At 35.7% G+C, this 15,272-nt stretch overlaps 1 protein-coding gene across 21 annotated transcripts in view; it reads left to right on the top strand.

The window, feature by feature from the left end:
* NRXN1 (neurexin 1) overlaps positions 1–15,272 on the top strand; it is a 1,135,337-nt gene that overhangs the window by 793,892 nt on the left and 326,173 nt on the right. The gene's annotated exons all lie outside the window — the stretch shown is intronic.

Genomic DNA, 15,272 nt, shown 5'->3' with positions numbered 1-15,272 from the left:
TTTCTTGTCTCCAAAAAACAGGAGCCTTAGAAGGTAGCTCTTCTCTGAAATGCATCCTCAATGTTCATCCAGACATGTGCTCAGCACATTCAAAATCTATTGAGAAAATTGAAATATAACTGTACTCTAATGTTCTGGGGAAGGTTTTCCATTTTACTATACCACAGGGAAATCATCTTTTTGCTAGAGTACATGACAATGTCCTTCTCGTTGACCTGCTTGCATTGATTTATTATTATTTATGTTCCTTTTCTTTTTATTTTTCTGTTGTTTACCTCTTACTGCTGATGGGAATGCCTATTTCTTATTTGTTTCTCCACCTGATTATAATTTACCTTTTTTCAAAATTAGTGCTTTGTCATTTATCTGTTTTTGGACCTTGCTTTGAAAATGCTTTCTTTTTTAGAAGGAGGGAGTGGCTAGTTTCCTTGGATATGAAATGTTAATGGATTTCTAGAGTCTTAGAAGTTATCTATTCTATTATCTATTCTGTTGGGGGTGTATAGGCATACTCATTCAAGTATGGCTGATTTTCTTCTTTTGTTTTTAATCAGCAGGGATATTTTTCATCTCTTTTCTTTGAAGATAAGATATAAACACAAATCTTATTTTTTAAAAAGTGGTTAAATATATACCTCACTGCCATGTTATCCTTAAGTCATAAATCTGTTAGTTGCTACAGTTGTCCCACTGTATAAGGTTTTACTCATTTCCCATACAAATCATTTTAGTGCATGAGAAGAAATAAAGCAGATTGAAAGCTTCACTCAACAGACTAGGTTCATTAAATCTTAAGGACCCTTATGATATTGAACTTGAGAAAGATGAAAGGAGTAACAAGCCATTGATTTCACAGGATGTCACTTGCTAAATGGTTTCTAAACCAAGAGAGCAACCTTTAGACCAATTCTGGTCTGTGCTGGTCCCAGGCCAAATATCCAATCAATACAGTGAAACAAACTTAAGTTAATGTCTGAGGATGTAGCCCACACCCTAAACAAGCCACACCCTTGAAGGTGTTAAGACTGGTGGGGCTGATGGCCTGGAGACCTCTGGAAGGTCTGCATGTTCTAACTTCTTAGTGCATGTTACTGCTCTTACTATTCTCTTTATTTATTTTCATCCTTTCTCAATAGGCAAATCATTTAAAATTTTCCTCACCTGTTTTAAGTCTCTTTTTTTTTTTCATTTCTGTATTTGTTCACAATTTCTGCAATATATAAATACTATTTAATCACAAATTATAACTAAACCTGTTACACATAACCTGTGAATGTTTTTGATCAGAATTGTCATATATTTGAAGAACTAACAGTTATCTGTATATAATGATTTGTTACATTTGGGGTCCTTAGATAGTTGAGTAGTAGAGATTGCCCTAGGTTCATTTTTTTCAACAATTTTTGGAAGTACAAATGGTGCCATATTACACTAAGTATGTCATAGTTTATTGCTTTAATATGGGACACTTGTGTGAAGGGCAGACTTTTAAAACCTGAGAAATAAATTGTTGAAGATATCCCTAAATGATTTTTTTCTGCTTATTAATTTTATGACCTAAGACACATCACTTGTTGTATTTCTTCTTAAAAATAACCATCACCTCTCCAATTAGCCTTCAGTAGGTGCTTGAAAAAAAAATAGGCAACATGATAGATGAAATGCAGCCAGTGTGTTGGGTAGTGTCGTGTAACCAGAAGAAAACATGGTTTTCTACCCTCTGGTGTGAAAATTTTAATGACATTTCAGATGGTACTCTTAATCCACCCAGGAGTGAGCACTGTGATGATTTAACTAGCTGTCTATAAGGGACTTGAAATTCTGCCAAAACCCCCAAACACATGAACACAAATGACTACAGTTTGGTAAACATGGTCAGGATTGCCTAAGGTTAAGAATCACTAAGCTTTGGACTACTGAACTGATGTCTGGTCTTTCTCAACTAGAAAGATAGGGGAAAAAATGATACAAGTGCAGTTACAGTTGTAGAGAATATGCCTTCACTTTTCCTTGTATTTTCACAACTTAAATCAACTGTTGAAATAGGATAATGAATCCCTTTCTGGATCTGAGTCATATTTGTGACAATAGGACCTACCAAGGCTCATAATCACTGCAGCTTGGAATGAGTCTGTTCTTGTAAGTAGGAATTATCTTAACATGTATTCACAAAACAAATCAGCTTGGGTGGTTTTTGCTTAATAACATTTAACCCAACCTTTTTAGTTGTAACTGCAGTAATTATAGATTTTAGACCAAGAAGACCTTAGTAATTACATAACTAGGTTTTAATAAACCAAGGGCTCATTTTAGACCATCATTTCTGTAGATTCTGTATTGTATTGATTTTGGAGTTGCTAGACCAGTCATGTGGAGTATACGATTTGGGGAAATAAAAATGTTAACTGCTAACAGTGTTCAGCTAATACTGTTTATTTTTTTTCCTTCAATTTATGTCTCAATTTTCCTTAAGCATAAAAAGAATTAGTACATGAAATAAAATATCCTTTATTATATCACTTGATTATAAAATATAGCAAACATTCTATAATTATTGTTTAAAGTCAAATCAGAAAGAAAACATCCACTGAAAGAAATCTTTTCCTGTTATGTGCTACTGTGCCTTACTGGTAAACATGTTTGTTATTCATGCTCATGATCGCTCAGCATTTCAGTGTATTCTGGGATCAAGTTCAAGGTTAGTGTCAGCTTTAGTGAAGTGTTATTTTAAACTCAGAGAATTGAACTGGAATTGACTATAGGGATTACCTGGAACAACCCCCTTATTTTTGGAAGAAGAAAAGGGGGATTATTGGATAATTTCAATAATTTTGGCAAAGTTAGAGAGGTATTAGGTAAGGAGCAGATCCACATTTTCATCATTCAGAGTTGAATGCTTCCATATTACATGATAACTTTTTAACTATGTTCCTTTGAAATCTTATTCTCACTCATTTTAATATACAGCAAGTAGAATTTACTAATGAATTCAGAGCACACACATTGCTGTGATGAGAGAGGTAAAGGATCTGATTTATATTTTTAAAAGATTGTATTTTTATATATTACGTTGTGAGAATATCTTTTCAAAATTCGTGAAATCTGTTTTAAGACTGAATTCACTGCATGGTTTGTTTTAAAATTGAATGCCTTCATCTCTTTTAGATAATAACATAACGGGCATTACTGTTCGATGAGCATGTATATATGTCTTGTAACTTGAGGCTTATGGACCTCAGCAGATTTCCTTCGTTTTTGATAGCACTTTATTCTGCATCAACTTTATATTCCATTGGCTACTTGCTGCTTTCAGTAGTGTCATAAGGAAACTTTCATTTTTGCCACCTTTCAGTTTAACCCCAGGAAAAAATGAACCTCTTTTGGCTCACCTTGGAGTCTTTCCTTGATACATACATTTCTTAAGCAAAGTCTGGGAAAGTCATTAAAAATTTGAATTAGTGGATATGGCTTCTTTTGCAAGGCCAAATTTGGCCTAGAATAATGTGTATGTAACTCCCCTGGGTATCTGTGCAAAGTCTGTGTCTTTGAGGGCTACAGAGTAGGCGTAGCTTCTAGAATCTAAACACCCAAAGCTTTTCAACTTAGAAGAAAGAGTTAATAGGTTAATTAGCATTCTGGTTGTCTCTGCCATGGCCTGAAATCAATCTGGGGGGAAAAGTTGAAAAGACTTAGTAAAGCCCATCAAATCTTTTTGAGGGTTTTTTTTTTTTTTTTTTTTTTAATTGAAAAGAAGGAAGATTGTACAAAATTCATTAACCACATATTCCCATTTGGACCCCCAATTTAACCTGCCTCAAGATTGAATCTGTACTTTAGAGCAGCCATAGAGGAATAGAGGAAGAGACTGCTCTCCTGAGTGTCTAGTTTTTACAAGTCACTGTTTTGTCTGCCTGGAATCTGTGCTTCAAATATATGGCTTTAGCTGCTGTAGTTTAGTTCTTCATGCATCTTGGATTAGCGTTGCTCTCATGTTGTCTCTCTTTTTTGGAATTTTATTTCCATAAGTTAGGTCTGTGACTGATCTTATTTCAATTATGCAAAACTGCTTCTTTCCAAGAAAAAGATTGAACTTCTTTTGCCACTGGTGTTTGCAATGCATGAAAGGAAGTGGCTGAATAGGAATTATGGTTCTTTTCTGTGTCTCTTGCATTTCTTTCCTCCTGAGGAACATGGTTGTATTCTACAGAACAATAGAATCCTAAATGAAGTTGTGAATCTCCCCTTTGAACCAAACCCTAACACTTCCTACATGTCACTGAAGGGATGCCATGTATTCTTGTGCAAGATATAGACTTGTGAAGGTGGCCTCATTCATATTGTTACCCCAAGGAGTTACATATTTAATATGATAACTTCTAGGAAGCAGTAAGCCAGTGGCTGATTCTGCCAGAATCAGTATCCTACAACAATTTTGAATAGTTGGAGGTAAAGGGTTTAGAGGTGGTAGATTTGCTTTTTTCTAATTTGCCTAAAGGCATCATCTGGGCTACTAGTAACCATGATCACTATGTTCTAGGAGACAGACGGTCTAGTAGATCAAAGTTATGGCTATGATACAGAATATCTAACTAGACTTGTCTTTGGGGGAGGGCTTAAAATAACTTATACTCAGGGTCAACAGAGTTAATAGAGTATAGAGCATACTTTCTAATAGTAGTAGATTACATCACTGCTTCTCTCGTTCTACTTTTCAAAGGTGCAAAACATGCAGAAAACTCAACTTTATATATAGATGCTGGGATTTGAGCATAAGCTTAGTCAATATTGTCACATTTAACCCTATTGCTTACCTATGTAGTGTACCCTAAATTACTAAAGTGCTCTGCATGCAGAAAACAGTTAATAAAATTTTGATGAGCAGAGGAAGCAAATCAACTAGGCACAATAAGTTAACCAAGCAATTACATGCAGAGAACCAAATAGCAATCAAGCAAAAGACACGCTGGGAGAATATTGTGTAGTTAAACCTCTTTCAAAACAGTTTCTTAAAATTATTGGAAGCAAAACAACACTGCAAATATTCACATGACAAATGTAGCCAATCAGGTGGATTTCATAGAAAGGGCTTATTAAAAGCTAAGTATGATATCTAGAGAATATTTCAAAGGTGATATGGAGGTACAAGGTTTCTGCGTCCTGCAAAAGTTATTTTATGGGCACCTTGGTGGCTCACTAAGTTGAGTGTCTGACTCTGGATTTTAGCTCAAGTCATGATCCCAGGGTTGTAGGATTGAGCCCCATGCCAGGCTACACACTGAACGTGGAACCTGCTTAAGATCCTCTCTCTCTGGCCCTCTGCCCTGTGTGTGCTCTCTCTGTCTCTCTCTCAACAAACAAACAAACAAACAAACAAAAATTTAAAAGATATATATTTTAGGAAAAAGTTCATGCAATGGTTTCCATTGGAACATCTTTGAAGATTTCTATGTCTAGTAGCATACTGAAAAATGTCTTCTGTGTATACTTCAGTGTGCTAAATATTATGGGACTGTAATGATGGTATAATATTCTCATGGAAGAAGATGACTAAATTCAGCCACATCAAACTCATATTTGCCACTCATCCTATTCCTTCTATGATCCTTTCTGTCTCACTGAATGAATGGCACAGTATCTACCCTCCTTTCAGATCAGAAACCTAGGCGTGACTTTTGATTTCTTCTCCTTTCCCTTCCCCTTTCCACAGCCCGTCAATAATCAAACTCTCTCACAACATTACCCCTTATGTTCTCACATCCGTGTACTTCTTTTCATAGGTCATTATAGTTTATTCTTTTTGTGAAATAACCTTCTGCTGAGCCTCCTTGTCTTACCTCTTTCACACCTATCCCGTTTTCCATATAGAAACTTTGGTAATCTTTCTAAGATTCATAACTTATCATGTTATTTCCCCAGTGAAAATCTTCCACATGGATCCCTTTTTGCTTTTGTGTACACCCAATCCTTGGCATGAGTCTCTTTGACATGTTGAAGATTATCTGGGAAGAGTATAGTCTAAAGATAGTAAAAAGCGTGGTAACTCATTTCTATACGGTGTGACCAGGCTCTTTGTTGAAGGGCTGTTTCTGTTTTGTGCATTTTCTTAGACACTTATTCCAGCATGCTATCACCATTTCATGGGCACAGGAACATTTCATCAACTTATTGGTGAATGCCCTACGAAGATACAGTGGAAGTTACCATTTTTGATTCGGAATCCATTCCATACATCTTACTCATGGGTGGAGACAGTGTGGGTTTTCTCGTTTCCTATTGTTAGAGGGACTGAAAGGGAAATTGGCTGTGCTTTTTGGGAATCTGCATCTCGAAATGTAGAATATAGTACATGAGGGAAAAATGTTATTTGCCAAATAGATAAGGTCATGGTAAATGAAAATGGAAATAACTGTTGGTTACAAATATTAAAATGGCAGAAAAATAAAAAAAAAATGCTTGAACATTTCTTGTTATGCTTGAAAAGCCTTAGCATCTTGTGGGGAAAAAGTATTATTTTTCTATCCTTTAAAATGCCCGTTTGTAATTATTTTAGGTAGTTATTTTGTGGGGATAAATGAAATTCCAGCTTGAGGATTGTTCTTGGATTTAGAGCCTGATTATCTTAGTTAAAAAAAAAAAATCTGAATTTGAATAGTACAGAAAGAGAATTATTTTAGTCCATTCTTCAAGGGAAAGGTTATTCTTTAGTTTTTTTATTTGTTCTGTTTTGTTATGTGGACTTATCTGTCCCCAGTATAATACTGGGGACAGCTCACCTTCTCTGATTAGGGAACATGAGATTTTCTTTTCTTTTTTTAAAAAAGTTTACTTATTTTGGGAGAGAGAGAGAAAGAGAGAGAGAGAGAGAATGAGCAGAGGAGGGGCAGAGAGAGGGAGAGAAAGAATCTCAAGCAGGCTCCGTCAGCATAGAACCTGACACGGGGCTTGACCTCAAGGCTGAGATCATGGCCTGAGCTGAAATCAAGAGTCGATGCTTAACCGACTGAGCAACCCAGATGCCACTGATATTTTATTTTCTTTCCTGAGATTATGTATGTAATATACATAGAGTCTTTATATCAGTTTTTTTAAACTTTTTTAATTATTTATTTTTGAGAGCGACAGAGACAGAACTTGAGTGGGGGAGGGGCAGAGAGAAGGAGACAGAATCCAAAGCAGGCTCCAGGCTCCGAGCTGTTAGCACAGAGCCCGACATGAGGCTTGAACTCACGAACCGCGAGAGCATGACCTGAGCCGAAGTCGATGCTCAACCCACTGAGCCACCTGGGTGCCCCTATTTATATCAGTTTTAAGAACATACTCATTAAAGTTGAAAAAAGGGTGTATAAAATATACACATATGATTACATGAATACATATAAATGTATACTCCAAAGTAACATACATGTGAATCAACAGAAAATTAAGTTTTTCTTTTATTACAAAGTTAACATTTAAATTGAGAAAATAATTGTCTAGTATATATTTTATTAATGATCTTTTTGCTCCGTACTCTTAATTTATAGGACTTTGATGGTATTTTCTAAATTATAGTTCTTTTCAAGACGTTGAGAAAAGTTGCTGACATAGATTTTAATGCATTAGACTTTTCTTTGTTTTCCAACTTCTCATTTACAAGTTCCTTGTTATACATATAGTATAATGATATTTGATACTGAAACATCAAATTAAAATAAAGATATCATTAAAATAGTTTGGAACATTATGTATTTTATTTTGTTTACCACATGAAATGTTGTTATATATCTATGAAGTAAGGACCTGTTCTAGGCTCTGAGGTAAATACAAAGAACCATTAGAACTAATTATTATCCTAAGGATCAAATATTAGAGGCAAACAATAAAAAAAAAAAAAGGCAAAATTAAATAATTAGAATTTACTCTATATTGATGATTTTGTATCATCAATATAGCATTTTTGAAATATGTATTTTTTTAGAAACTGTGAGTGGGGGAGGGTCAGAGAGTGATGCGGGGACAGAGGACCCAAAACAAGCTCCCTGCTGACAGCAGAGAGCCCAATGATAGGCTGACCTCACGGACTATGAGGTCATGACCTGAGCTAAAGTCAGAGGCTCAACTGACTGAGCCACTCAGGCACCTCAAAATTACAAGTTTTCTAAAGTAAATGCTGTATATTTAGGTTAAGGGGTCATTGTGGGTCAATTAATTTCACTGTGCTTCAGGGTCACAGACAACATCCTTTTACCATGTTTTGCAAATGTGCCACTTTGTTTTTGTAAGGAAGAAAGGACTTTGGAAATTGTGTAGATCCATGAAAACATTTGACACCCCCACCAAAGAATCTGCTAGAGTGAGTTAGGTTAGTTGACTATAAAAAGAGTAACATTATTATTAGCCTTCTGTGGAAGGTTTTGATAAGAAAAGTTTCACATTACTTTGTAACCATGGACAAATCATTTTACCCCAGTGAACACCAATTTCTTTCAAATTTGTAAAACAGAGATAATCATAGTTTTCCTATCAAATTTATTTGTTACAAACATCAAAAAAATTGATGGGGATGTTTTGTCATGTTTAAAATTTTTTTTTAATGTTTATTTTTGAAAGAGGGAGAGGGGCAGAATGTGAGTGGGAGAAGGGCAGAGACAGAGAGAAACACAGAATCTGAAGCAGGCTCCAGGTTCTGAGTTGTCAGCACAGAGCCAGATGCAAGGCTCGAACTCAGAAACTGTGAGATCATGACCTGAGCCGAAGTTGGACGCTTAACTGATGGAGCCTCCCAGGCACTCCTTTTTGTGTTGTTTTAAAGGTTATATAAACACCATCTCCTATAAAAATGAGATTCAACCATATTTAGGTATGAACAAAATGTAAGTTTATTTATTTATTTATTTTTCCCTTACACAGTAGTTAAACTTCAAGGGGCCCAGGCTAGGAGAATACAGTTCTAAACCTGTTGTAAACCTGTGGCTTAGCCACAGGCAGTGAAGACCTGTGACTCTAGGTCTTAAGGCAGCTGACAGCTTTTTGTCATCACTCAGCAAGATGAAAGAGGGACATGGGCAGGAAAGTACAGGTACATTCAGAGCCCCAGTGGAAAGAATCATTTTTGCCCATGTATCATTGGCCAGAATTTACTTGCTTGGCCATGTCAAGCTGCAAGAGAGAATGGAAAATGTAGACTGTAGCTGGAAAGCTGTATGGCCAGCTTATGTACAGTTTAGTTGTATGCCTAGCTTCGAGTTCTGTTATTAAAGAAGGTAATATCAGTGATTAAACATCAGCAGTGTCTACTATGGAGATAAATACAATGATCAAGACAATAGACATGTTTTAAAAGGGACGACTTGGGTAGTACCAGATAGTTTAAGACATTGCAGTGGGTTAATAAAGTACCCAAATTTAGTTAAAGTGACAAGTAGTTCATTCTCAGAAAACAAAGACATCCTGCTTTCTCCTGAGACCTTTTTTTGTTTTGTTTTGTTTTGTTTTTTTAAATACCTTCTAGTGTCTGATATGTACAATTCTATTGATAGTGTCTGGACAATGGTTACAAAATTATCTTGCATTAAAAGCCCATGTAGTCAACCAACTATTATTTTAATGCTAAATATGTTTTTTTTTTTTTTTTTTTTTTTAATTTTTTTTTTTTCAACGTTTTTTTTATTTTTGGGACAGAGAGAGACAGAGCATGAACGGGGGAGGGACAGAGAGAGAGGGAGACACAGAATCGGAAACAGGCTCCAGGCTCCGAGCCATCAGCCCAGAGCCCGACGCGGGGCTCGAACTCACAGACCGTGAGATCGTGACCTGGCTGAAGTCGGACGCTTAACCGACTGCGCCACCCAGGCGCCCCAATGCTAAATATGTTTAATGGGTAACCATGTTTGGTGCATGGTCTGTGAACCTAGTAGCATCATTTGTCTCAGTATATTGTTGCATTTTCAGAAAGCCCTCTACGTTATGTTTTAATTCTTGCAAATTGCTTGCCAATTTAATACGAACTGCATCTAAACAGTAAGTAATTGCTTATGATAATGAGTGCACACTAATTTGCTAGAATATGTTAATATTCACAGAGCACTTTTATACTGCCTGCTGTTCCAAAAATACTGCTCTCTTGGTTAAATGTAGCTTTTAGATGGCATTATTGTCACACATCTGACTAAAATCATCGATTCAGTAGTATCTACCCAAATGTCATAGGGCTATCACTTCAATATACCAAAGAAGGAACAAAAAGTCATGTCATCCTTTGATAAATGATTTAGAATATTCAAGAAAAAAGGAATCACTTTCTTAATAATTAATTCTAATTAGTGATTGATAGTAGTAAGCAGACTATACTGAGTTAGAAATGGCCTCTTTTTCCCTCAAGAGTCATAAAACTTAATTTAAATGACTTCAAAGACAGATGGCATGCAAACTTCATTTGAATACAATAACCAATTTACAATGAATTAAACTTTTAAGCTTGATCCTAGATTTGGCTGTTTCTAAGTTTGAAGCACACTTCACCCCTTAATAGTGCTCTTCCCTCTTTGTCCTATATGTCTTTCTCAACCATTTTCAGAGGTGCTATTTGAAGATGATAGAGCTCAAAGACTTACGTTTTAAACCTGAGGGTCTTTTGAGACTGGGGACCTGAGCATTTGAGGATCTGAGGTGCAGATTGGAACCACCTTGTAATTTTAGTCTAGGAAGATAGAGTTTTATGAACCAAATACAAAAGAAAAAAGGTTTGACACTTCCCTGCCCCAGGGCTGATTTGGCACTTTAATCCACCCTCTAATGTTTCAATCATTTCAATTTCAAAAACCACTCTCACACATAGTTATATATCTTCACATGGGTGGTGAAATAGAAGGATCTCTGTAGAGAACCTTCCCCCCCCCACCCCCTTCATGGCTTTCAAAATTCATTTCTTTTGTTGAATTTCATTGGCTAAATATATTCAAGGGTTAAAAAACTTCCATCTCGGTATTGTAAATGATAAATAGCCACAATTGTTTGTCAAAGACGGTGGACTAAGTCCCAATTTTTTTGCTTCTTGTAATTTTTATTATGAAAATAGGTGGATTGATACCTCTGGCAGTTGGCTGAATTTTATTCTTATTGTATTCATATGTTGTTTCAGAGTCTAGGATAACGAATGAATAAACAAATAAACCAAAATTGCATATACTTTAATTTTGGATGCTGTTACTGTTATTTTTTCTAGTAAGTATAAACCGAGACTTAAAGACAAATGAGAAGTGGTTTTATTTCTGATAAAGATGGAATGAAAAGATTTGTGACAAATAGCAAATATCACCAAGACACTTCTTATTAAGTAATGTCTCTCTCTTAAGACAGTAGTATCATGTTTTTTTTTTTTTTCTTTCTACTTTTGTGAAGTTATGTGACTCTTTGTTAAAGGAAATTTTCATTTCCTAGAATTACAAATATGCTGAAATACTGGAACTGATCTAATCTCTTTTTAATACTGACCTTGAACAGTCCTAATTTCTACTATAGGATTTGTACTTTGTATTTATGTAGAGACTTAATTCAGGACGCAAGGAGATAGGAAATAGTAGTGCTTAAAAATGCATCAGCTTCTTTAAGAGAAAAGAAAGTAACTTCCCATTAATACAAGTGAAACTATTGCTGCTTATTTCTGGAACCCATTTTGTGCCTCTGTGACTTTTCTCATGAAAATCCTGCCCACAAAAAATATATTTTCTCTTATTTTTCCAGAACCATATGAAATTCTGTCTACTCCAAAGAGAATTGGGGATATTTGGGGAGACCAAGTGAATTCTCCAGTTTGGCTGAAGTAGAGGGTTGGTTTCTATGAAAGATGTTTAAAGTTATAATAAGGATATTTTTGCTTAATTTGGCAGATGATGGATCAATCATTGAAGGTCTTTGAACACAAGAGTGATTACACAGGCTGCTTCAAAAAACAATTTTTTAGTTTCTAAGGTAGATTCAAATTAAGAAGAGGCAGGATGGTATCATATCAGTAAGGATGTGTATTTATTACAATGTTGAAGATTAAAGGTCATATAATATGAACAATGGCTTATGAATGGGAATATAAAAAAGAAAGTAAAAAATTGACTTCTGGTTGAATGAATAGTGAGTTGTGGAAAAGCTGGATTGTAGAGCTTTGACATAACCTCTGTATTCCCAGGGTGTAGCATGGTGCTTTATACATAGCATAGGCTTAAATAATTTTTACTGAGTGTATGAATGTTTTTATTGTTGAATTATTGCATTCTCTTTCTCTAACAGTATTCTTCTGCCTCTCACAATTGTGCTTTGTTTGCTTTTGTCAAATCCCAACTCCTTATTTTGAGTTAGAGTCTTTCCCTAACATCTCCCTAAACCATCTGGCTTTGAGTCTTTCAAGCAACTTGGAAAATAATGTCACTCAGGATTTTTTTTTCTTGTTATATTAGAAGAGATTTGAAACTTTCCTCTGTAATGACCACTATTCTCTGTCTTTGTATTCATCTCTTTCATCACAACTGTAGTATATAGAGTTGACCCTTAAACAACATGAGTTTGAACTGCATGGGTCCACTTACATGCAGATTTTTTTTTCAATATAGTACAGCACTGCAAATGTATTTTCTCTTTCTTATGATATTCCTTTAAGTTTACTTTGAGGGAGAGAGAGAGAGCATGAGCTGGGGAGGGGCAGAAAGAGAGGGAGAGAAAGTGAATCCCAAGTAGGCTGTGTGCTTTAGGCTTGATCCCAAAAAGCATGAGATCTTGACCTGAACTAAAATCAAGAGTCAGACACTTAACTGACTAATCCACCAAGGTGCCCTCTTTCTTATGATATCCTTACTAAACTTTTCTTTTCTTTAGCTTACTTTATTCCAAGAATACAGTATATAGTACATATAACATATAAAATATGTGCTAAGTGACCGTTTATGTTATCAGTAGGCTTCAGTCAACAGTAGGCTATTAGTAGTTAAGTTTTGGGCAGGTCAAAGTCATACTTGGATTTTCCACTGTGTGTGGGGTCAGTATCCCTAACCTCCATGTTGTTAAAGGGTCAATGGTACTAATTTCCACACATGTGAACGTAAGTAATATATTTAAAAAAAACATTTATTACCATTGGTACTACTCTCTTTTGCCTCTCTTTTGTACTAGTGTCTCTCTTAGATTCCAAACTTATAGAAGGAATTAACTCACACTAATGTTAGTAATCTCTTATCATAAGGTTAGACAAATAGATTTTATCTCAAGATTGTTTACCTACATGATTTTAGGACTGGAAACTGTTTCATAAGAGTTTCAGTGATTTCTACAATGACCCATGCTAACAAGTGATTGAATACATGAACGAATAAATTGATAAATAGTACTTGGTTTTCTGAGTGAACTGATCTTAGACTGGGCTTATCTATTTAGGCAATTTTTATTTTAATCTTAATTTTCCCAGTATCTTATTACTTGAAAACCTTAATAATAGTGTTTATACTGAGATTTTTCTTATTTAGCAAATTAAGCAAATTTCTTTTTTTGTTTCAACATTTATTTATTATTGAGAGAGAGAGAGAGAGAGAGACAGAGCATAAGTGGGGGAGGGGTAGAGAGTGAGAGGGAGACATAGAAACAGAAATAGGTTCTAGGCTCTGAGCTCTTAGCACAAAGCCTAATGCGGGGCTTGAACTCAAGAACAGTGAGATCATGACCTGAGCTGAAGTCAGACACTTAACCGACTGAGCCACCTAGGTGCCCCTAAACAAATTTCTTGTATGTAGAACAAAAATTAAGTCTTCCACTTACCTCTAAATACTCTCCATTTCTCATAGCCAAACAAACTGAAGACTGAATTTTGTGTTAATTACAGAGAACAAACTGTTGGTTACCAAAGGGAAAGTGTGTGTGTGTGTGTGTGTGTGTGTGTATGTGTGTATGTGTGTGTGTGTTTGGGTGGAGGTTGTGGGGAAAGGGTGCAATAGGGCATGAGAATTAAAGAGTAAAATCAAACAAACAAACAAAACTTCATTTTGTTAACCTTAAAAATAAAACAGCCAGTTATTTTACTAGCAGATGTGTTTGTTTAGGAAGAGCAGAGAATTGCAAATCAGGACATGCAAACTATGGCAAGACCATAGGCAAGTCTGGTGAACAAAGGAGAGGAAAGGAATGCTCTTTTATAGAGGTAAGAGAGGAGTAGGGAGTGCTTTTATAAGACCATGGAGTAAACTGGGAGTTCCGAGGTGTAGTAGCTTTTCATTGGCTGAGTTTCTCATTAGCTGGGCTGTTGCCGGGCCTGGAGAAAGTGTTTCTCTCAACTTCTTCCTATTGGGGTCTACACTTGACAAAGAGTGCTAGGGCATGAGAGCTCCTCCTTCTGCCCTCCAGACTCCATTTTAAATGAGATTTCTTATATTTAGCTTTATAAAGTCAAGAGCTAGGGATTTTTTAAGCTACTTCTGTTGCATAGATTCCCATGGCCTACAATCTTATTCAAGATTCTTAATTGCTTTTCATAATTAATACGTTTCTTTGTTTAAGTTATTTTGAAATACTTTTAGACTGAGAAAAATGTTACACAAAAACATTCTCCTTATCCTTTGAGCTAGCTCTCTCAAAGTTAACATCTTACATAACACAATGAGTGAAACCAGGAAATTAACATTGGTACAATGTACTAACCTACACACCTTCAAACATTACCAGTTGTCCCACTAACGTCCTCTTCTGCAGTCCAAGTTCTAAACCAAGGTCTCACGTTATATCTAGTTGTCATGTCACCTTAGTCCCTTCCAATTTGGAAGAGCTCCTTAGTATTTCTGTTTTTCCTGACCTTGACTCTTTTGAAGAATGCTACCAGTTATTCTGTAGACTATCTTTCAATTCCAGTTTCTTGGATCTTTTATGATTAGATAGAGGCTATGCCAAAATGGTACAGAAATGACGTTGTGCCCTTTTCAGCCCATCATATTTCCCCTGAATTTGGTATGTCCTGTTACTGGTGATGTTAATTTTGATCAGTTGGTTGTGGTGCCATCTTCTGGGTTTTTCTGATGATTAATAAAATTTTAAGGCCTAAAGCCTGGCAGACTATATCTAGCTCCTTCCTGTAAAGTATGGAGAACTTTGGGCTAGGTTCTTCAAGCAAACTGTGGGATCTAGAACTCTCTCATAATCACCGTTACCTGGTTAAGTGTTTCATGACTCTTCATTACAGTTGTTTCTCACACAGATGTAATGAAATAGAGAATGGTGTTCATTATCAGGGTAATCTAGGCAATCTATGCCCTCATCTGAATTTT

This window comes from Panthera leo, chromosome A3, assembly GCF_018350215.1.
Source record: "Panthera leo isolate Ple1 chromosome A3, P.leo_Ple1_pat1.1, whole genome shotgun sequence".
In the NCBI taxonomy this organism is placed as follows: domain Eukaryota; kingdom Metazoa; phylum Chordata; class Mammalia; order Carnivora; family Felidae; genus Panthera; species Panthera leo.
This window is presented reverse-complemented; position numbering and strand designations above follow the sequence as displayed.